Source organism: Clytia hemisphaerica, unplaced genomic scaffold, assembly GCF_902728285.1.
Source record: "Clytia hemisphaerica strain Z4C2 unplaced genomic scaffold, Clytia hemisphaerica genome assembly, whole genome shotgun sequence".
NCBI lineage: Eukaryota > Metazoa > Cnidaria > Hydrozoa > Leptothecata > Clytiidae > Clytia > Clytia hemisphaerica.
The window spans coordinates 9,427-32,455 of record NW_027103358.1 but is presented as its reverse complement, the minus strand read 5'-3'; the positions used below and the strand labels follow the sequence as shown (position 1 = coordinate 32,455).

The window sequence follows — 23,029 nt, the reverse complement described above, 5'->3', positions numbered from 1 at the left end:
TAAATAAACAACATTTGAAACATTGAACTTTCCTTTATAAGTCTCAAAATCCATAAAAAATTCAAAACATTGACCAACAGCCAAAACGTAAATTTCAGGCGCCATCTTGGATTTGGTTCGGAGCAAGAAAGCCACGGTCGTAGTAGAATCGGTTTTGTTTAGCCCACACATCCAAAGACGACCCGAGCAAATCGATATATTTTATGCGAATGCCGCGATTGAATCGTGAAAAGTACTCTGAAATTTCAGAGTGTCGGCCATCAAAGAAAACCCGAGAACCTTCGCAGGTCTTCTTGTAGAACCATTCCCTTTAGAGCGCATGCGTGGAATGAGTGGAGCACGAAGATAGAGCTGCTTGGAGGAGGTTAAGCTAAGGCTGACCAATTAGTCACGTGATGCTACACACGCACGTGCGTAATAAAAATTCCTTAACAAAGTTTTTCAACATTGTGGCGGCGCAAGAAATAAAGATTTTATAAGATGGTAGCCCAAGATATGCGCACATGCACAAAAAAATAATGTGAGGGAAAACTGTTTGGAGTTCCATTATTTGGTAGGTTATTTTCATACTTTCTGACTTTTAGATAATTTTAGATATACAATGCATGGTGAAAGTTTGCAAACTAACCTTTTGATAACACTGTCACTGTCTCCCCATTCCATCATCATGTCTGAATTGTCTCCAAATTCCATCCAAAGTGCAAAAGGGCATAGACAGATAGATATGATTTAAAGTAGGATTTCAGTTTTCGTTAGTTTCATCAATTCCCATCTGGAAAGAAGAAAATTGACTCTATCGAATAATTGTTTTGCAAATTAAGTGTAACCCTAGAAAGCATGAAAAACAAATTTAAAGAATGAAGCTCCACTGACTCTAGGATCAAAACAACCAGACGGTACTAATCGATAAATTTGATTATCGAAGTAGTAATCTAGACGGTTGGCAGACGATATCATCCACCAGGATGCAAGTGAAATTTTTCAATCTGCGGACCTAGACGGGGGTTGGGTTTCTATTAGTTAGGGACATCCGTACCCTGTGAGGGATCCTTGTAGGGGCACCGGTAGGCTTGGGAGCTTTCTTAATAAAGGCCTGTATAAGTATTTGTGAATGACAGCTTTCTGGCGTGTCTCGTTGGCGCAAGCGGTTAGGCATTGGGTTTGTTTACCAAGGTTGCTTGTATTTGGTGGTTCTAGTTTATCAGTTTCCTCAAGTAACTCATATCGCACATTCTAATTGGTCGGAGAAAACGAAAGTGGTTTTTGCGCGTGAATTGCATGTTTTAATTGGCCGAAGTAAACTTGGTTTCTTTTGACGCGCTGCTACTGGAAACATATTTGATGAAATCAAAGGCTGGAAAGTACTCAATACAATAGAAGGTATTCAATATGATTGAAGGTAATCGAAAAGTAATCGAGATGCTTGATGAAATCAAAAATGGTTGAAGATAATGCCATAACCTGGAGTCAAGTGAGTATTTGATCACTGATAAAATCACTGACCACCTTCGATTATTATCGATCATTATTGATTACTTCAATCACAATTGAACGTTCACATTAGTACCGTCTGGAAACAATAATGAAATATGTATATAGTATATGTGTTACTTAATATGCCTTTGTTTTTTGTTGCTGTGATGCTTAGGCTTTTAATTATTTAGCATGACGTCATGTCCTTAAAAATGTCTATAGTCAATTCATCAATGTAAACAAAAGTGATCACTTAAATCCTTGACCTGGTAGCTTTATTTGTTATTGTTTTGGTTGGATTCAATTATTTTAAGAATGCATAATCCAGATATTTCAGAAAGAAGAAAAAACATTGAGAGAAAGCTTAACACGGGTTTACTAAATTACAGTACAACAAAAAATTTCAATGTGAGGCAAAATTTTTTATGGGTGAGATGAACAAGCCTTTTTCAGTATAAAAAATCTACCGTCAACTGCTCTAACTTGGAACGATTGGTTGAAACACGGGACTGTTGATATCTGGCCTGTATTTTCACTTACTGTTAAATCTCTTTGACAACAAATTTGTTTTGATAACTCCACCAATTTTATCAATCATACTTTCTGTCTGTCTGTCATAACATGTCACGATAACTTCATAGTGCGCCCTTTTTAACTTATCTTTATGATATCAACAGTCCCCTGTTTCAACCAATCGTCCCAAATGGCAGAAAATCAATTTTTTGCAATTTCTGGTGATGTCATCAACATTTTTAAAACAATTTTAAAGTTAAACTTAATTTACCTAAGCGTCCTGGAACGAAATGTGTGCATATTAATAAGCTGCAAAAATTGAATTTTTGTGATCTTTGAGATGTGATTGTGAGAAAAGTAGAAGACCTTATGTTTTGTGATCACTGAGTGCATTAGAAATATATTTTGGAATAAATCGTTGTGTCGTATCGTTGTGTTGTGTTGTGTCCCTAGGTGAAACCAAGCATGCTACCATAATTATCAAAGAAATGCAATGACTTACTTGGTGGTTCGCTGGGTTGGTTAAATACCAGAATCAGCTCCACTGCTCAGTAGTTCTTGATAGTTCTTGATTACCATGATTCAGCTGTGCAGTTAAGGTGGTTGTCTAAAAATTGGAGATAGTCATTACTAAATACAATCAAAATTCATTTAACCGCGATCAAAATTCATTCAACCGCATGGTTATTGTAAATAAAAACAAATGATAACAAATAAGAACTTTTGTAAATACAAAAGAATTCTATCCAGTAAAATGCCAAATTGGGTTCATTAAAATCCACTAACTAACCAACTACAAATCAACTAGCCGTTAGTTTGGATGTTTTTACCTCCTTTTTTCAAGAAATTAATGTGTTCCATCGATGTCATTTTATGTTAGATACAGTAGACTGTTTTCTTAAAAACAAGAGTAAAAAGGGCAAAGTTAGATTTGAAGTGCGGTTAGTGTAAAACGCAGGTCACAGGTCACAGGTCAGTGTTGACAGGTCAGCGTTGATTACTGTAAAACACAAAGAAAATGTTTGAAAAACAGTTGTTAATGTCAATGATATAATTCCAAAGGTATTTTATTGATCTAGAACTATTTTAAAGCTAAAAATCTACCCACGTGTTTACCACGTGATTTTGCGTTTTATGCCGTGTATAACACGGACCTGTAATACTTGTATTATATATTACATCTATATCATACATGCAAAAAAGTTATCTTTTCAATGTTGATCATGTTCAAAAATAGTGTGACATTTAGGGAACTCAAAAATTGAGTATTTCTTGAATAACTTGGGAAATATTTCAAATAAAACGTTGAAATTTTATATGATGATCGGTATTTACACAAAGAACATATTTTGATGAAAAAAATGGTAAAATGAGTAAAATGTGTGGGTCCAGGTCCAAATATGTCCAAATATGTGTTTTGTCAGCCACCTCAAAGGAGGAAATGGTTTGTTTGAAAATGACACTTGAATCGGTAACTAGAGGTATCATATTATCTCAAAACAGATAAAGGAGCAACATTTTGAAACTGGTTGGTTTCAAAAAGCCACCAGTGTTGTCAGCCACATAAACGACTCATAGCTTATCTTGAAATATCTTGTAACCTAGTGAGCCACTTAATTTCGCTCCAAAACAATTGGAAAGGTTAATCGTTCTACTTATGCTTGGTAAAAAAATAAACTGTTAGCCACCAAAAATACTCATTTTATTAACAAAATTGTCAGCCACTTTGAAAATGTCACAAAACAGGCCTTTATTTTTGAACACGATCTGTTATACGCATGTTACGAATGTTATATACAAAGAATAAAGAAATATTCGAATATCGATCTCACCTTTGCCTTAAACAGCCCCTAACAGGAAAATAGCTATTTCACAATCACTAATGTCATATCTCATTTTATCTCCTGCATCACCTTGGGTATGATAACAAGAATTGATGAAAATAGCGTCAATGGGATTATATTTTATAAATGTTTTAATATTTTTATCCCCTGCTTCGTATTTTTGATAAAATGACGTCACTATTTTCATCTCTCTAAAACAGCTCTCTTGGAGTATTTATTGTTTTCAAAACCTGTCAATCTATATCCACTTGCAGCGTCGGCATCCTATTACGCATGATAAATATTTTATTGTTAATTGGTGTACAAAACCTCATACTTTGAGATAACATCATTATTTACATAATTTAAGTGTCATTTGTTGTCAATTTTTGGGGTTGATGATTTGTCGTTTAAGTCTTCTAAGTACCATATTTTGATATTACATTTCCATTACATATATTATTTTCAGGAACTTTTGTTATGAGTTGTATGTTATGGGTTGTGCGTTACAGTTTTCCGGTCTGTAATTTGTATGACCTGTGACCTGTGACCTGTGACCTGTGACCCGTGACCCGTGACCTGTGACCTGTGACCTGTGTTTTACACTAACCGTTTGAAGTGGTAACTTCAGAAATTTCTTTGAAAATGAATGGAATTGCAATATTCTTATAGAGTGTATAATATATACCAAGGCTTTCTCAATGTAGCATTGAATTCTATGAATAGAGTCTTTTCATCATGAGCTCCACCAAGCAATTTTGTGTTGATTATTGCTCTGGATGCAATTTATTATGTACACTTATTAATTGAAGATTATTCACTTTTTCACCGCTCATCTACTTTGGAATAATTTGTTAAAAAATCTGACAAATTCCCAAAATTCTTTGCCAAGAATCTTACAAATAGACCTTTTTTTAAAGAGGCAGCCATATTTAATAATTATGTACTCCAGCATAAAAACAATGATATGATAATTACTGTATCATGCACATTTTTAAAATTATGCATGGCTGTATCATTGTTTTTATACTGGAGTAGTTAATTATTCAACATGGCTGCCTCTTTAAGAAAAGGTCTATTAAACCCTAATTTTTGATTCCTTTAAAGTTTGTAACACTTCTAAGCAAAAACCAAAGAGAACAGTTTAAAAATTTGGTTGAGCCAAATTGATTTCTTTCAATTCAAATTTTAGTGAGATTTTGATATTTACTTTTGTCTAATTGAAAGAATTAATTTGAAGGTGTTTTAGAGCTAACATTGTTTAGTTTTTACTGTATATTTTATACCCAAGTGTCTCTCAACAAGCATTTTATGAAGCATTCGAATTTTAGGCAAGTTTTCAACTTAAATTTTTGACTTAGATTCTTTGGATCAATTTTAAATTTTATGAAAGACTTCTAAAACTTAGAAAAAAACATTATAATTTGTGTCGTTATGAATTAACTGTCTTTTTGGATATTATACGTCACTTTCCACAATGACATCTCAGATATACAAACTTTCTTATCTATGGCTTTCCATCTAAATGATAACACTTTGAATAGTTTTCAAATAATTACATATAAAATGGGAAACTTAATATCGTTGAGAATTCAACGAACTCCATTAGTTCACTCGTTCCTATTCCTGTATCCCCAAGGAAAATAATGCGTATTCTTTCAAGGAAAATCTTCCCTGCATATATTTTAAGGAAAGTTTTGCCTTCCTTCTAAAAGAAAATCATTGCACTTTAGAAAATAAAATAATTTCTGCATTCTCAAGGTAAATCAATGCAAACTTTCAAAGAAAATGATTTTAGTCTCAATTAGACATTGCGTATTCAACAAGGCAAATTTTTTCTCAAGAAAAATGCGTATTTTCCAAGGAAAATAAAATTAAGTATATTTATTTTTTGGAAAGACTATACTCAAGCATGAAGGTAATAAAGATAGATGGAGAGTCAATGCCTTTTGTTCTATTCTGATTTATCATCGGAAGCAAACAGCTGTTTGGTTGCTTTGGGAATAAGATGATTAATTTTGGGTATACTCGTAGGGATATTTAAGTTCATAAAAAACTGAATAAAAAGATGTTGGATTTTTAACAACTCTATTGTGAGATAATAACTTTGTTGATCAAAATAAGAAAAAGGTTGCCGTAACAAGCACAAAATCCTATATTTCTAAGGGTCCCCTCTCATAAAATCATCGATAAATTTCAAAAAGAATTCTATATTACGATTAGGTAACCTTTTAATTAATCATCCATCAGAATTTGAAAACCCCCTCCCTTTTAGACGTAAAGATTTTTAATGAAGAAATTTTCAAGGAAAATGTGCTGAAACTCTCAAAATTAGCACAGTGTTCGCCCAAAAATACATCGATATGAAATCATAGAACTTTTGTAACCTGACTTTGAGAAAATTATTTTTGTATCGCGTTTGAACAAGAACTTTTTGCATAATAAGTTTATTTCAATCAGGATAACATTCTCACTTCTGTTCTTATCAATTTACATTTCGGATTTTTTTGCTTCCAATGATGGTACATCAAAGAAAAGCCGCTTTGAATAGATTTATAAAAGATTTCAACGATCATTTAGGTCATTACCGAGACGTTTTCTCTCCATCTATATCTTTATTACCTTCATGACTCAAGGAAGATGTTTTTTCTCAATATTTTTCAGTAAAATCAATGTATCCTTCAACAATAGTTCTTTTTTAAATTCTAGGCAAGTCATCCATGTGCGTCCAGGCACATTTCTATTTCATGTTATTACTTTCAGCTTTCCGCCTGTTATCTCATGCGTATATGCGTATTTTAAAAAGACAGCAGGATAATTTCATTGTCATTCTCAGGTAAAATCGTATTTTTAGAGGAAAAGAAATCCTGTAATCTTAAGTAATCTGTATTTTTCAAGGCAAATCAATGCATATTTTCGAGGAAAATTTATCCTGTATTCTCAAAGAAAGGAAACTTAATGTTAAGACATTATCTTACTATACTAAATGAGTTTATGAAAAATGTCTGTAACGCTAGCCCAGTAACATATGTTAAGGTTTCTAAAATTTGAACGCCGCGGCTGGAAAACCTATCCACCTTCGATACAAAAAGTCTCGCGCTAAGTTTGACAAGCGTAGCAAACTCGAATTAGAGAAGACTCTACACTGCTATTTGTAAACGAAAAAAGTTCTGACGTCAACATTGTTGTTTGAAGATTAAACTTCGTCTAACATTATTTAAAAAGGTTTCAATGTTGGTTGCATTGCATATGCGCCGATCTTAAGCTGTCCGCATGCGAAGCCAACAAACGGGAAAACCTTCAGTGCTCAATCGCAAAGCGCGAGCCTCTCCTTCACAACTAAGGCTTTTTCTTTCCTAGAAGCAACCCTCTCACCACCTCAGACACCTTTGGGCGTCTGCAACGACGGGTACCCTCGATAATTTTGACAGGGTCACTATGGCATTTCATTGAACACAAACTTCCGTTATCTTAAAAAGACATATCATCGAGGCTTACAGACACAAAATTTTGACTAATGTAGAAAGTTTAGAAGTATATTTCTTATAATGTATTTGGCATTTTAAGCCAAAACGATGTCAGGAATTAACCCACATTATAGTATTTTAAAGGCTTTTGATGCGCAAGCAAAACCGTTAACCGGCGTTTACGACGACGGGAACCGTCTAGTGGCTCTGTATGATTTTCAAGTAAAATCAAGGAAAATTGCTCAAGGCAAATCTTAATATAGTCTTTGTCAAGTTTAGTCTTTTTCTGCTTTGTGAAGGCTGCCTTGTATTTTGTCAATAAACACTTAATCTTACTATCTTTTACAATAAAAATAATGTTTTCCATTATAAAAATTTCTTGTATTTGTAAGGGAAAACTCTGTATTTACAAGGGAAAACTCTGTATTTGCAAGGGAAAACTCTGTATTTTGTATTTGTAAGGAAAAATCTGTATTTGTAAGGGAAAACTCTGTATTTGTAAGGGAAAACTCTGTATTTGTAAGGAAAACTCTGTATTTGTAAGGGAAAACTCTGTATTTGCAAGGGAAAACTCTGTATTTGTAAGGAAAACTCTGTATTTGTAAGGAAAACTCTGTATTTGTAAGGGAAAACTCTGTATTTGTATTTTCTAAGGAAAATAGCATAATGAAAATGTTCAAAAATCATTGTTTTAATTTTCAATTCAATCTCTCTGCAATCTCTTTCAAGAAAAATTATTTTTGTGTTATGAATATGATGTTTTTAAGGAAGATGTTTTTTTGGGACATTTGACAAAATTTCTGAGATTTTTTTGCTTCTCGAAAAGGTAAAAGTGAAAAGTGTTGCTATCTAACCTATACCCACCTCTTAAACCCATAATTCCTTATCACAGTACCATAATAAACAGCTGACTTACATAATTGAATTGAATATTTTAGGATTTAATGATCTTTTTATCAAAATGAACACATACAAATACCCTAAATTTCACAGATATTCAGCCATAGGATCCTTTGTAACTCTCGCTCTCTCTCTTTCTTGAAGATTTTTGATTTGGTTCTATGAAGTAAATTAAGCCTAAACCAGATTAAAGTAGTTTTCTTCACGTGCTTCCAATTCAAAATTGTAACGGTTTCAAGCTGTAAATACAATTCAAGTAAATCTAAACATAATTTTTTCTAAACAGGTCTTTCATGAAATTTAAAATTGACCCAAATAATTTGAAATTTAAATTGAAAACTTGCCTAAAACTCGAATGCTCCATAAAATGCTTATCGAAATATATTTTTTCTAAAGAGGTATTTCATAAAATTCAGAATTGATCCCAAAAATTTAAATTTATCTAAGTTGGAAACTTGCCTAAAATACGAATGCTTGACTTTGTTGAGTTACACTTGAGTGTAAATGTACAGTAAAAAAAACTAAACAATCTTAACCTTAAAATTAAAAAGTAAATATCCAAGTCTCACTAAAATTGAAAGAAACCAATTTGCCTTTACCAGCCTTGTCTAATCATAATTTCAAATTCTTAAACTTTGTCTTGGGTTTTGGTTTAGAATTTTTCCAAACTTAAACTATGTAGTTGGAGTTTGAGAAATCAAATCAAATTAGGGTTGAATTTTTGATGCTCTTGGCAAAGAAATTTGGGAATTTCTCAGAGTTCTTAACAAATTATGAATCCAAAGTAAATGAGTGCTGAAAAAGTGATAATCTTTTAAATTTCAAAGTGTGCATGAATAATCCATAGCAACAATAAACACAAAATTACTTGATAGAGCTCAAGAAATACGAAGACACTCTATTCAAAAAATTCAATGCTGCATTAAAAAGACTTTGGTATAAAGTCCATAAGAATATTGTAATTCAATTCATTTTCAAAGAAAGTTACCACTTTTGACATGTCTAAATTCAGGGCTACAGGGCTATATAAGCAAAGCCAAGCTAAAAACCTAGGGCTATGTCAGGGCTATACTTGGGCTGCCATAGGCTACCAAAAATAAATTGAAAGAATTCACAAGTCCACTTTGCCCTTTTTACTCTAATTAGAAAATTGTCGAGTCACCTATCTGATTAGGGCTTAAAATGAAACAGATAAGAGCTAATAAATTTTGTGAAAGAGAAAGCATCAAAAGTGTTAAAGCCATAATTGAAGCACTAACTAAAGTCTATTCACGATAAGTGTGCACTCTTTTTTCTTTTACCTATAACTTTTGAAGGAATTCTTCAATCTTCATACATTTGGTATCGTTGGAGAGATATTTGTGAGTGGAACAATTTGAAATAAAAATATCTTTAAAATAATTATAAAAATGAAGATGAAAATGAAGAAGAAAAAAATAAAGATCTTGTAGAAAAGTGCTATAACTATCATTTTCACTGAATTGAAACCTTGATTATCGAACGTCATTACTGTGAAAAAATTTCTCAAAAATAATCATTCAGTCAAAAGATATCAAACAAAGTTATAAGCTAATTGACGTCTAAAAACGCTGTTTTTTGCTGTTTTCTGCTGTTTTTTGGGGTCAATCACTTATTAACTTTGTATCATAACTTTGTATTGAATAAATATTTTAGTGAAATTTCTTCACAGTGATGACCTCCAAAAATCAAAGAATCTCTCCAGTGAAAATGATAGTTATAGCACTTATCTACAAGATCTTCATTTTTTTCTTCTTCATTTTCATCTTCATTTTTAGAATTATTTTAAAGATATTTTTATTTCAAATTGTTCCACTCACAAATATCTCTCCAACGATACCAAATGTATAAAGATTGAAGAATTCCTTCAAAAGTTATAGGTAAAAGAAAAAAGAGTGCACACTTATCGTGAATAGACTTTAATCACTAATTAAAGTAAACTTGCCTTTTTGACTTATGGCTGGGGAAATTTCATTTTGTAGAACATGAACATTACTTTCTAATTACTCTCTGCTACTTTTCCAAGACACTGAATTTCCACATTTTAACAATCAGCACTGAATTGACTTAAAAAATCAAGGTTTCTCAAAAAAGGTTGACCCCTTGCTTATCATAAAGCTAGGAAAATTTGGATTCTGCCCAACTCCTTACATATTCTTGGCATTTTGCTGACACAGTAAATTTTTTTTAGATATTGAGTTTTAAAACTGAATTCAAAATTGAGTATTTTGGCTGTTTAACGGCCAAAATAAAGTACTTGAAATTTTCACTGCCTGCTATTTTTTCAAACGCACCATAGATAAAAATGTTCAAAAAGATTGAAATCTTCAAATTTGATTTTTTTAGCTTCTAAGAAACACCCTTTCTCCGAGAAAACTAGTCTCAATATCTGTATAATTAACCCTTCAAACCTAAACTATTAATATTCAGACTATGGAAAGGAATCATAAACTCAGACAGAATCAGAAAAAAATAAAGATTCTTACCAAAGCAAACCAGCAGCATCTTTAGTGATCCTTGCATCGTTTCTTTCTTTCGGTTCAATTCAAAGTTTTCAAAAATGCAGTTTAAAAAGTCCATTTCCGTGTAAGGTTCCTCACGAACCAGCATACTTTCAGTGCGACGAGAAGCAAATGACTTTCAAAAGTGTCTCGCCGCGGCTTTTAAGGAAGATCACTCCCTTGATTTTGATTGGTCAGGATTGCATCCAGTAAAACATTAAAAACCATAGAAACAAGCCATTTAAACAAACTTTCCAATCTGCGAAACCGAGAAAGTAGTATCTACGGAAGTTAGTTTGATCGCTGACGCTCGCGCGGCTTTCATTCAGCTCGGTTCAAAAGATGCATTAATTTCAACAGATGCGTAAAAAGTCTGTTTCTATGGTATTTCTTGTTACACTAGATGCATTTTAAACCAATCAGAATCAACAGTCCGAACTCCCTTAAAAGGGACGGCGTGCCATTCAAAGGAGTTATTTGCATCTCGTCGCGCTGTTGGTATGGTGGTTCGTGGGACACTTAACAAGAAAATTGACTTTTTAAACTGAATTTTTGACATTCATTGCACAGATTTCAACAAAGACCAACGAAAAGAAAGCTGTTGTATGTTTCGGTATGAATTTTCTCTTGTTTTTATCTTTTCGTCTGGATTTAGAAAGTTTTGAAGAGTTGTAAAATTTTAAAGGCAAGTTTAAAGTTTTCTTCAAAAATAATTCACCTCTTTTAGAAACCATGTTCTGTCTAAAAACGAGAATTCTCCAATTTGAAAAAAAATCCAAGTCTAATTGGCATTTGCACTTTTCATCGTTTGAAAATTAACATTCTACTTTTTTCAAGTTGTTTTCTATTTGCCTTTAACTTTATTACCTTTGAGAAATCATATCTTTCTCAAATCAGATCAGAAAAAAGTTTTGTCACTGTCATTATATCATATAAGTAGAGGATTTTGTTAAAACAGTGCAGAAGGCTTTGGTAGTTAGCAGTTCTAAGGTAATTGCTTTTGTTAGCGTAAATGAGACATTTCTGCATTTTCAGTGTTTCGTGGAATGACCCTTGTTATTATAGTTTTTATAGTTGCCAATTATCGCCTTGCTGCTTCATTCTTGCTTAAGATTTGCAAAGGTTTGATAAAGGATGAATACGATTATACGTTACGCAAGATGTTCCCTCTTAGAAATGGTATTTTTAATCACTTATGTTGTGTGACTTCAGTTCGTCGTGAAGTATTATTGTTTGGAGGTTTGAGGAGAAAAAGATTATGATGTGTTTTTTGTTTAACTTTCGAGAAGGGATTTTGTTTCAAAATGTTTATAAGTGATTTGTTTTTGTCCCTGTTCACCAATTATTGTAATCGATTATTGTTTAATGAGCTATGAAACAATCGTCGGATTTTAGGAAATCCTTTGGGATAGTTCTTTGAGTGGAGATGTCAGGTTTGAATGGTATTATTAACAGAATTCGAATTATTGTTTTGATACGTGGTAGATGAACTGATTTCGATTGATATGATTTTATGAAATAGGTTTATGAAGTGCTCTATTAAGCATTGTTTTGTATCTGCTTTCTCGACAGGTTATATTGTAAATTGATGTTTTGTCACTGGAAGAATAAAGGCTAGTCATCCGGTTTCTGCATTTTTTGCTACTTTTGCTTTAAACAGTTTCTAAATGAAGGCTTGATTTAGTAGACTTTGCTTTGACTGGACTTGGTTATGGCTTCATTTTCTTGCGTGTGTCTTGATTTCGAGATGAACTTTTCATTATTATCAAAAAGTTTTTTGACTTTTTGATATCATCCTTGTCAAAGCTTGTTGAGATTTCAACGAATTCAAACTCTGTGTTGTGCTGACAGGCTGGCTATTGAAAGTTTGAAATAATTATGGCTTTCAGATCCTTGTTTTGAATATTTTTTGACCAATTTACTTAACGTATGAAATTAATGTCGAGGTTATGCTACAGTGGTGCTAATATATCTTTCTCATCTTTTCTACAGCGATTTTCGATTTAATTAAATATCTTGCTGACCAGAATAACGTCTAAAAAAAGGAAATTTTCTTCTGCTTTCATTTTTTTGCTAGGAGACAGATCGTTTTTTACTAAATCTCTAGCGGACAAAATTTATAATTCTTTCATTAATACTTTACACTCATAGTTACCTATTTAACTGTTTTGAAGACGGTGTGAAAGCAGCGGTGTCGGACATTTCAGTCATTTATGATAGATTCATCAGTTGCCATGAGACGCATTATGATAATCTTTTTGAAGTTAATTTTTTAATGCTGCTTCAAATTCGTCATTCGTCAACTACTATTAGAAGTGTTACCTTTGAGATGGCTATGTGTCGTCACTTTTCAATGGAGCAGGATGGAAGTACAGGTTTAAGTGACTGGTGTACTGTTCAGTTTGTAGCGGAGCCTTTGTGATTTGAATGTGAAAAACTTGTTTGATGACTTGCTGAAGTTTAAAGTTACTCAACTTTTAAAGTGTTGACTGACTTAAAGTGTTTTTCATAAAACTGACTTGTTGATCCAGTATCTCGAAATGAAATCGCAGTATTTCCCTACTGGTTTGAAGTGCAGAAGATTAATTTTCCTGAATTTGAATTAAATGTTTTACTCTTCAAGAAAAAAATCAGTGACATAATTTTCACTGACATTGTATCATATATTTGTAATTCGTGGGTATTTTGATGGTTATTTGAAATTCTAACTCGATAAGTCAGTGGCTGCATGCAATAGCTTCTAATGGTTCAAATGAAAGTGAACACTGGAACAGGTTTTTTTGGAATGGATATCCTTTTGCATCATCGCAAGCACGAGTCGAAGCTACTCTTTGGGACAATATTTTCCAATGTCAACGGCTAACCGAAAAATATGTTCTTAGACTTGTTCGTTGTATCTTAGTTTTCCATTCCAACTCATAGGTTGATAGGATTTCCAAGGTTTTTATCAACATTGAACATTGGTCCAGAGACAAAGAAACAAAAAAAATTCAACTTTGTAGAAAACTTAGTCATGAACAAAGTCAAAGTAGCTTTGTTGTTCTTATTTTCTCTAAGTCATAAAGACAGCAGACTGAGAGAAGTTTACGATGGTATAAAACTGAGTAAAAGAGAGTAAAAAATTTAATTCAAAATTCAGGAAAAATATATCTTATGCACCTATGCACTGCAAACCAGTAGGGAAAGGTAGTGATTTTATTCCGACATACCGGATCATCAAGTCGGTTTAGTAAAAACCACTTCAGGTCAGTCAACACTTTAAAAGTTGAGTAACTTTAAGCTTCAGCAAGTCATCAAACAAGTTATTCACATTCGAATCACAAAAGACTCCGCTACAAACTGAACAGTACACCAGTCACTTAAACCTGTACTTCCATCCTGCTCCATTGCAAAGTGACGACACATAGCTATCTCAAAGGAAACACTTCTAATAGTAGTTGACGAATGTTGATCAATCAATAATTTGAAGCAGCTCTAAAATAATTAACTTCAAAAACATTATCAAAATGTGTCTCATGGCAACTGATGAATCTATCATAAAGGACTGAAATGTTCGACAACATTGCTCCACACTTTCTTCAAAACAGTTAAATATAAGTGTAAGTGTAAAGTATTGATTATAGAATGATAAATGTTTTCCGCTAAAGATTCAAATAAAAAAACGATCAGTCTCCAAAAAAAACGAAAGCAGAAGAAAATTTTCTTTTTTTAGACGTTATTCTGGTCAGCAAGATATTAAATTAAATCTAAAATCGCTGTATAAAAGATGAGAAAGATATATTAGCACCACCGTAACATAACCTCGACAATAATTTTATACGTTAAGTAAATTGGTCAAAAAATATTCAAAACAAGGATCTGAAAGCCATAATTATTTCAATAGCCACAGAGTTTGAATTCGCTGAAATCTCAACAAGCTTTGACAAGGATGATATCAAAAAGTCAAAAAACTTTTTGACAATGATGAAAAGTTCATCTCGAAATCAAATGAGGGAGTTCCAGCAAAATTTATTTTTCTCCATCAGAATAGTCAAACAGAAGAGGGTTTTAAAGCTTAGGTAAAGGTAAATATTTTTGAACTCATACTATATACCTACTACTACCTACTTTTAAACTACGACTTGATCCCGATTTAGTGTAACCCTGTAAACTCAGTATATTTTTATTCTCATTCTTTTACCTTCAGATTTCATCTTTCATTCGAAACTCAGAAGAATACGTATGGTGACAATAGAGTCACAAATGGTACCTGATGACGTGTATATTTAAAGCTCGTATCATGAAGTACTCTAGATATAACCACTCACAGTAGAGATGAAATGAGTATTTTTGAGTAAGTCTTTTTAGTTAAAACAGTTCTGGTGTTTTTGTTAAGATGTTTACAAGCTAAGGAATGTTTCTTGTATGTAAGTAGATCGGGTGATGGTGGAATAGCTACTGCTACTACTTAGATAATGATCTTGAAATTAAACTTTACTTGACCATTCCATACTGAGATATAATTACTTTCCTCTTCTCCTTACAAATTTTGAGTAGGAGTACTTATCCAACAATGAATGTTTAAGGGTGAAAACTATTCATTCTGCGTTAGGGATCTCAGAATATAATTGAGATGATTCCAGCTTTAGAAGCATTTTCAAAGATTTGATACATGGTCTATGGCAACATAGTTAAACTGTGCGAATCATAGTTGCCTATACGACGGAAAGAAAAACACTGATTTATTTTTATTTCAGACTCTTCAGTAAAGCATTCTAATGGGAAGCCTTGTACGAAAAGTATTGACGCGTTCACTATACATTGATTCATACATTTACCATGGCGCACCTGATGCTTTCAACGAATTGCAGTCTTCAAATGAACATATCCGCTATTCGCGTATAAGAGAAATGTAAGTTCAACGATTGGTACATAGATTTGATTTTACCCTGATGAGAATTGGAACACTCAATTTAAAAAACGACCGTGCGTACGGCCAAAAATAATGCCTTTGAAATCGGACCCTTATAGTATAGAAAAGATTTAGCCAATTTTGAGCAAATTTGACGAAAAACTGACGGTGCATTTTGGCCAGATTTTCTATATTTTACACCCTCAGAGTGTACTTTTTCTCATCTTTTCTCATTTTGACCCTTGCAGTGCACTTTGAGAAGCACGGAAAAGTGACCCTTAAGGGTAGCGCGCACATTAGGTTATTTATGAGGGTCCCCCCATGCCGGAAATACAGCAGGTATAAAGAATTTAGTGATCGACGCATTATTTTTCTTGTTATGGCTAGACTTTTATCAGGTGTCTCGCTTAAGTATTTCGCGACTACGCGATGGAGGAAGTTATAAGAGCTGATGGGAAAGAGAGATGAACCATCCCATCAGGGGAACTGACCTTGAGGATCATCTAAAAATATTAGAATATTCTAGGAAATCACTACGCTAGAAATGTTGGTAAAAATAAAGTAGTAGCTAAATATTTCAATTTCAAATATTAAACATATCAGACACCAATTACACCATTTAGCACACCATTCCAGATAATTCTATCCAGTGCCATATCATACCAATCAACATTAACTTTTCTTAAAGCTTTCTAAATGCCTCGGTCATATGTAAATTCTGAAGCTCCTTTTGGACGACGAAAGAGAAAAGACGAGAGAAGCTTGCGTGGCAGTCTATCAAAGGGCATTTGCGCAACATTCCCAAGCCAAGTAAGCTGGCGAGAGGTGACATAATTATCAATCTTTTTGAGAGATAAACGTTGTAAAAGGCATTCGGTGCTAATCCTGTGGGTATATACTTGTGTAGGGTTTACTCGACACATGGTGGTGAAAGTTTCTAAGGGATATAAGAAGGAGTGCTTTTTTCAAAGAACCAAGATTTGGGATCAGTGTTGTTTTTTAGAGGTCTGCTAACGAAAAGAATTTCTTTGATGGTTTATCAGGCGTATTATAATCTTCAACAATCTTTATTCCAAAACGGTCAAAATGTTCGACCAAAAGTGGTGAATAGCATTCGATGTCTCTTCGGGATGAACAGCAGAACTGCAGTCACAGATTTAAAGCCCGAAGGGCTAGATGTCGTGCCTTGAGCTCTTCCAAGCAAAAAAAAAAGTGAATACTGCAAAAAATATTGCTGATATTGTTTTTGAAAACCTGCGAAACTTCTTATTAGTCAAGCGCTGAAATTCTTTTGTAATGTCACGTGAAATCCTACCTAACCTCGGCACACTTTCAGCCAAAGCACGCCGCATACTGCAGTATCATCTGCATATATACTGCAGTATCATCTGCATATTCAGAGTCATCATTGTCAAAGTCAGTTCCTTTAAAATTATATCGTGTGCCTGTGAGTTTGTAATCGTTTTTTGTTCTAAAGATACAGAGTGGGTGATTGTGGATTTTCCTCCATGTCATCATAACAGCGTCTATGAAAATGATAAATAAGTTGGCCCGCGTACATCACCTTGCTTCGCAGCTTCACACCGATAGTACAAGGCATGATATGGGTAACAGATTTAACATCAAAAGTAATTTGGAAGTTTTAATGTAGCAATTTTAAGATATCAATCAATTTCTTGGTGACACCAAATTTGGTTAAAATGTACCATAAAAGTGGACGAGGGACCCTGTCAAAAACCTTATCCAGGTCCAAAAATAAAAACCATGTTTCAAGGTTATGCTTACGACGTTTCTTGATAGAAATTTTTACAGTTAAAAACAGCGCCGGTACAGCCACGATCCCTTCTGAAACCACATTGATTTTGATGATAGAGCTATTCGATGAGCGGTTGAATTCTCTTATTAATAACGATGGCCGTAATTTTATATGTAATCTCTAACAGCATGATGTAGTTTCCAGGTTTACTAAGATTACCTTTCTCTGGTAATGTTACGAGACGACCGGTATCCAATTGAGCTTCATTTACCCATATAACAATAATAATTTGGTATAAGTATTCGAAACAAACACTATCTTGAGCAATTGATTTAAGCATTTGAGCAGTAACTCCTGTTTCAACAGGAGCATTGTTTTTGAGGTGGTTTATAGCGTTGTGTACTTCATCAGTAGATGGCACGAAGCCCAACGAATCATCAATCGGACACTGGTCTAGAGAGTCTAGGATGTTTGAGTCGAAGACTGAAGGTCGACTGCAGAGGGTTTGAAAGTGATTACGAAAGACTTCTGCTGATGATCGACATTCTGTCCCGTCTGCTTTACACATAATTGACGTTATAATCCTTAAATAAATTAACTTGGACAGAAAATTTATAATTTTGTACATCCCCTTCTCACAGATCCGGTAGAATCTTTTCAGCCAGTGGGGGTAAAAATAACGGACCAAAACGAGATGGGGATTGTTATTTCCTTATTTTTTATGACCGGGGATTCATATAAAGTCAGAAAATTCAATTGGGATGGGAAAAATAGCATAAATTTTTGCAGTGAGGATTGGTTTAATTAATTATTTTCAGCGGGGACAAAAATTGAGTATAATTTCCCACCGGGACGATTTTTTGGCCAATTTTTCCAGTGGGATGGGTTCCCAGTGGGTCTGTGAGAAGGGGGTGTTTTTGTAATAGTAAAGACTGATTTAACGTATGCTTACCTCTGTTTTGGATTGCATGTGATTTAGTTCTTTCTTCGCTTTACAGCATGCTTTCAAACAAAGATGGTAGAGGATGATATATAGAATCACAGGATTGTCTCAACCTTATTGCCCAGCTTAGTAAGTCATTAGCCACGCAACGACAGTTGAAGCACTACTTGTTACAGGGGGGGGGGGGTCGGTACTGAAATCCAAGACATATATGAGTACTACAAGTTTTTTTGACGATTTTTGACATACCCCCACCTAATTTTTGAAAAAGGAATTTTAGTACACATGTACTAAAATTTATTTTGACATTTTAGCATAGTGACCACCTAAATAAGGCTTATTTTGGAATTCGGTTCGAAGAATGCGGATCTTTGGACTTTCAACAAAATGCCAACTCTGGTTATTTAAGCTGTCAATGAACCTGATCTATCTCTATCTATTCTAGATAAAGACTCAGAAACAGTCAAAACACTTTTGCTCTGCTCTACTTTAGTTATTGCAAAGATTGATTGGTTATTTTTCACCTCTAATTTACAGCTTGCTATTTCTTTTCTATCCATTTATCCACGGTTCTTTACAAAAAACAAAGCATTCAACTTCGAAAACATTTTTTATTCCGTAGTATATAAAAGCAGAACAATTAAATTGAAAAATGGGTGTTTCACAGCCTCAGAGGCATTTTTTTCCTCAGTTGAAATGAAATTTCCTATTGAAATGGTAATGGGGATAGAAATTCTATTGTTCCAAGGTTAAAAACCAAATGGGGATATGGTTTTGGGCAGTTTTGGAGTGCAATTTTCAAACATGGAATTTCGACATGGGGATGAAATCAAAGTTAATTTTCCAGTGGGGCTGAAATTCAAGGATATTTTACCACCGGGGACAAAATTTTTGCTTAATTTGTGACACAGGGACGTATTTAAATCTTATATAGAGAGTTTTTATTTTTTCACTTTGCCTAAAGTGCTCAGTCAATAGTTAAATTTCCTAAAATTTGGTGGTACTCGTGTACTAAAATTTTTCTTAAATTTCTTGAAGACCCCACCTAATTTGGGATTTTAGTACACATGGTACTAAAATGCTTTTAGGCTTTTTTTATAATACCACCACGTCACTAAAAGTCATGATGTCTGAAATTTTTAGTACCGACCCCCCCTGCTTGTTAAAGATTATGGATTATTTTGCTTCAGCTCGTGAAGGAGAAGCTCTGTTTAGTGTTCTAAGTAAAATGTCTGTGGTTTGTACAATCATGTCACGACATTGAAGTCCTTGCGGGGGAATTTCGTATGAGAATGGAACAAATGATGTCAATGGAATTTGGTGCAGTACAATTCTTCGCCGCTAGTAAAAAAAGAAGCCTAATCGTAATTGACTCTTTTAGCGTTTACTGTTACAAAAAAGACCAAAAATAGGGGTGTATGATATGATTTTTGAAATCTAAAATTATTTTTAGCGTCCGTGATTTGTTAATTAAATATTTTTTTTATTCGTTTCAGAAAAAGCTCCTGACACTTCATCAAAGATAGAACGACGGGGAAACTCTTTTCGCGATCAATCCGAGCTTAATGAACAATATGCTACACATTCAAGGGCCAATTTATTCCGACGGTCATATTCTAGGGAATAATGGGCTTGTGACACCAATGAACCAATGAACCAATGAACCGTTATTAAAGAACTACCCTTCCTCAATCTCACACACAGTGCTGAAGAATTAACTGGTCGTCCAAGCATCTAATTTGTGATACCAACAACCGAAAACACTGTGGTAATAAGATATAATCGTGGTGGATCATGCACTCGGCGTTCTCCCATACGATAGCTGCAATGAGATTTTTCGTGCACATTCTGTTAAGAATGCAAGGTCAGGCTAAAACGTAGGTCTTTACAATAAGTTAAAGGAGTCGAATTTCCAAAGATACTTGAACGTTAGTTTACGCCAGGCAGTCGTCAACATTAAATAACAAAAATTAGAATCACGGGAACAGGACGTTTTTGTTGGCCGGCATCTTGAATTTTTCATACATTTCCTGTTAAAGGAATGCTTACTATAAAAGTCTGTCTCCAAATAATTTGCAGCTGAGACAAAAATTGCTGTAACTTTTGATAGAATTCGAATCAAGTTACGATTTTGTGCTTTTTAAAAATATATTTGTGAGTGGAATATTATCAAGCAAAAAAAAAAGGAAAAAATGAAAAATGAAAATGAAAAATGAAGAACAAAAATATCAACTTCTTGTAGAAATGTGTTATGATTACCATTTTCATAGGAGTGATTCTTCAATCTTAGATCATTATCACTGTGAAAAAAGTTTTCAAAAAAATTTATTCAATCAAAAGATATCAAACAAAAACTATTGCTAATTGACTCTATAAAGTAGTAAAAAACGACAAAAACCAGCCTTTTGTTAATAAACCAATAACAAACTTTGTTCTATTATCTCACCATTATTAGCAAACATTTTATTTAAAGAAATGGATTTAGGGGTTTAGTGACTTGAAGTCAAACAGTCTTACTTCTTCCCAATGATTTTTTAGAATTTCTGTTGGAAAATCATATCAAAAAGGAGCTTCAATACACGTTTTTTTTTTTATAAGAATACACTTTATAAGAATGTCCATGATGAAAATGGCCAAAAAATTAAGAATATGGTAAGAATATCACCATCATGAAATTTAGCAACTAAACCTAAGAATGCCATTTTTAATGCATTTTAACCTGTAGATTGCCAATTTCGATCTTAACCCAAGAATACCGTAAGAATATTTTTGGATGATTTTCATCAAAAAGTTAAGAATATCCATGATGAAATGAAAAAACACCATTCTTATAAAAAAAAAAGCGTGTAATCTAGCTTATGGTAAAAGATACTTGATTTGAAGGTCAAGGCTTTTTTGTGTTTCTTAAATATCTTTTCTTTCTCGTGTTTACTTCAGGTCTTTGATCTGGGGATGGATGGTTCGACCGACGACATCCGAAGCTTAAGCTCGACCAAAAAAGTTTCACGAAATGAAAGATTTGATCCTGGATTTGAAGGTAGGCATTATTTGAAACATTCTTATTTGGATTAAAGCCATTGACCTTTTACATAGTTATAATGTATGTTGATTCAGCAGATTGAAATTAATAGAATCTTTTGTAATGAATAAAGAAAAATGTGGAGCAAGATCTTTTTCTTCCTTTTATTTACAAATTTGAAAGGACTCTTTTATTAAAATTTTGCTGACATCAGTTTCAGACGAGTCGGGTGTATATAACACCGTATAATTCCTTTAAAAGTACTATTAGTTCTTTTCAAGGTTGATGAAAACGGTGAAGGGGAATGAACTGATGAAGATAGACAGTTTCTTTTTGTTATTTTTGGACTTACCCCGGTGGAGGTCCTATAAATTAACCGTTGTCTGTTCGTCCGTTCGTTCGATGTGAGCTTTTCTCAAGATTGGGTCATTCAAATTTTTCAATTTGGGCAAATTTGGTCCAAAAAACGGCTAGAAAACAGGTTTTTTGGACTTAGATCATTAGTCTTTTCTGGATTTTCGCACGAAAGTAGGGTATTATCGTAGAAAAAAGATCGTTTCTAAACGTGTTTTTTATAAGAAACAAGCGCGACTAATTTTAATCGATCGTCACTATTTGTATTCTGAATGATTCTTTAATGGTCACGCTCACGTAGATATCAATTATGTGTTAAATGCATAACCAGGTAGGTCCATAAAAGTATCACTTGTTGAGTTTATTTTTCTCTTCATTTTGTAGGACGGCTCGTGTGGTCGTGCAGCAACATACAAATTTATCAGTACCCAAATTTATGGCTGGACGACTTGACTCCCTGTTCAGCGGACTGTTCAGCTGCTTCCTGAATACTCCATATGCAAATGTAGAAGATGCAAATTTACACCTGTTGTCATGCTGCAATCGTATCAAACAGGAGAAACTTAGAGACAGATGATGCGAGAAAGAAATTTTTCCTTCTCTATTCTCGCTAACTTAAAACTACTTTCTAAATAAATCAAGAAGAAATCATTTATTACATTAACACACACATTTGTCTGTCAAATATTTTTATCATGGACTGATTTGGAGCACAAAACTTTTAGTAAAATACCCCTACGAAAAGTCATTTAAAATTCCCAAAGAAAGAAATCGGAATCACAAATTTGAGTTTTTAAGGTAAAAACTAAGCTTTATTCAAAGTTTCTTGATGTTACATGGACATTGATCAACCCCAAGCATGTCCTCTACAAGTCCGATAGACTTATCAAAGCAAATAATATGCCCTAGAGTCCAATTTATAAGCCTAGATTTTCCTTGAAAACAAGTCCGAACGTTTTGAAATATTACTTTTGGCGTCTTTGATCTCGATTTCTAAAAAGAAAAAAAGAGTGTTAATGAGGTTATATTCATTGAGTTTAAAGCCCGAAGGGCTAGAGTTCAATCTCTAGCCTTTCTCAGGCAAGACGATAGATTGAATCTAGCAATTCCTTTGTTTACGATTGATATTTTTTTCGAAATTTAGCGGTAAATTTTAGTTTCAATCTGTCATTTGTTTAAAAACCAGGCGAGCCGCTCAAGGATTTGTTGGCTTGAAATCCTACCAAAGAGATTGACTTCTAGCCCTTCGGGCTTATACTTCATTGGTTATATTACTCTTAAAGCTCTATCCTTCCCTGAAAAAAGGTCTTTTACAGAATTTAAAAAGCTTCTTTGGTTTTTGAGAAATTTGGGATTGTGTATAGAAGGGTA

General features: G+C 33.6%; 2 long non-coding RNA genes across 13 annotated transcripts in view; one reads left to right on the top strand and one right to left on the bottom strand.

Annotated features, from left to right (window-relative positions):
* Positions 1–10,958, bottom strand: part of LOC136821117 (uncharacterized) — a 50,651-nt gene extending 39,693 nt beyond the window's left edge. For 5 of the 7 annotated variants that reach the window (XR_010848690.1, XR_010848691.1, XR_010848686.1 and 2 more), the window contains exons 1-3: positions 10,681–10,958; positions 2,489–2,593; positions 629–772 (exon numbers count right to left, since the gene is read on the bottom strand). This is a non-coding gene — a long non-coding RNA (uncharacterized lncRNA). Of the gene's footprint in view, positions 1–628; positions 773–2,488; positions 2,594–2,816; positions 2,906–10,680 lie in introns of those variants that run through there. The other 2 variants (XR_010848692.1, XR_010848687.1) reach the window with 2 other exon arrangements.
* Positions 400–22,326, top strand: LOC136821140 (uncharacterized). 6 transcript variants are annotated; one of them, XR_010848694.1, is made up of 8 exons: positions 817–896; positions 11,266–11,308; positions 14,882–15,028; positions 15,432–15,586; positions 18,341–18,414; positions 19,782–20,162; positions 21,223–21,322; positions 22,043–22,326. It is a non-coding gene; the product is annotated as an uncharacterized lncRNA (long non-coding RNA). The 6 variants fall into 6 exon arrangements; XR_010848695.1 differs by lacking the exons at positions 817–896; positions 11,266–11,308 and adding an exon at positions 400–553; XR_010848698.1 differs by lacking the exon at positions 817–896 and having other exon boundaries at positions 11,179–11,308; positions 19,782–20,149.
* The last annotated feature ends 703 nt before the right edge of the window (positions 22,327–23,029 follow it).